The following is a 1,077-nucleotide window of genomic DNA, read 5'->3' on the forward strand; positions in this document are numbered from 1 at the left end:
ACAGGCAGACAGACAAGACAAACAAACATGACAGTAGACAACAAGGCCAGAAAAACGAACTGAGTGGGGTACAAGCCGACCGCGTGAAAACACCCCACTGTGGGGGGTAGAAATCCGTGTGGACGGGCAGGTACATTCTCTCGAACGTTCAACTTGGCTGCTGCTGCTGCTGCTGGCTTGCTTGCTGCTGGCTGCTAACAAGCTCTCGACACCGACAAACAGACACTCGAGTCTTTAAACCGCCGCCCCCCAAACAGCTCGCGGGAGCCAGAGTGGAGAAGCGTCTAGGTACCCTGTACCGGTAAAGGGAGAGTGACTAGATCGACCAAAGTTGCACTACGGGGGGAAAAGAAAGCCGGGCCTGCATCACCGGTTCAAATCCCAGCAGAGCTCACAGTGGCCGTTCGCCGAGGTCCCGACGACGAGCCGCCAGGCAGCACGCGAGCCCGCAGAAGCTCCCTTCAATTCGACTGCGGTGTTAATGCTTGCAAGACGGTGGCAAAGTCCATTGTTGTCCGATCCGGACGAGAAGAGGGGAGCAGCAGAGCTTGCGTGTGAGAGAGAGAGAGAGGTTGAGAGATAGGCTCGGCACAAGATAAGCGATGATGCACAAGACTGGAAGAGACGGAAGTCGAAAGAAGGGCCGCAGGCCAAGGTCACACAGGGGGGAAGCCAACGAACAGCAAAGACATGAGGCGGAGGCGTCAGTAGGCAGCAGAATTAGAAAAGCAAAGAGGGCCAGGCTTTTTGTTGCATCGAAGTCAAGCCAGGACACCTCCCCATCTCGCCATCTTCTCTTTTTTTCTCTGCCTGTCATTGAACCGCAAAAGTCCATGCTGAACGAAGAACCACCCAAGCGTGCCAGGGCCGTCCCTGTCTCAAGCCGACCGAAACCAACTGCCGTGCGCACACACACACACATCACCTTCTCGGTGCACCGTTCAAATTCCACCCCAACTCCTCCAACTCGGGCTCTCTGACCGATCTAAACTCGTTTGCTATCCCGGACCGATACCGGTGCGACTGTTTTGCCTGTTCGTGCGAGTTCGGCGAGTTTTTGTTTGGAATGTAACCTCT

This window comes from Somniosus microcephalus, unplaced genomic scaffold (assembly GCF_052327205.1).
Source record: "Somniosus microcephalus isolate GS21.2 unplaced genomic scaffold, FLI_Smic_1.0 scaffold1847, whole genome shotgun sequence".
In the NCBI taxonomy this organism is placed as follows: domain Eukaryota; kingdom Metazoa; phylum Chordata; class Chondrichthyes; order Squaliformes; family Somniosidae; genus Somniosus; species Somniosus microcephalus.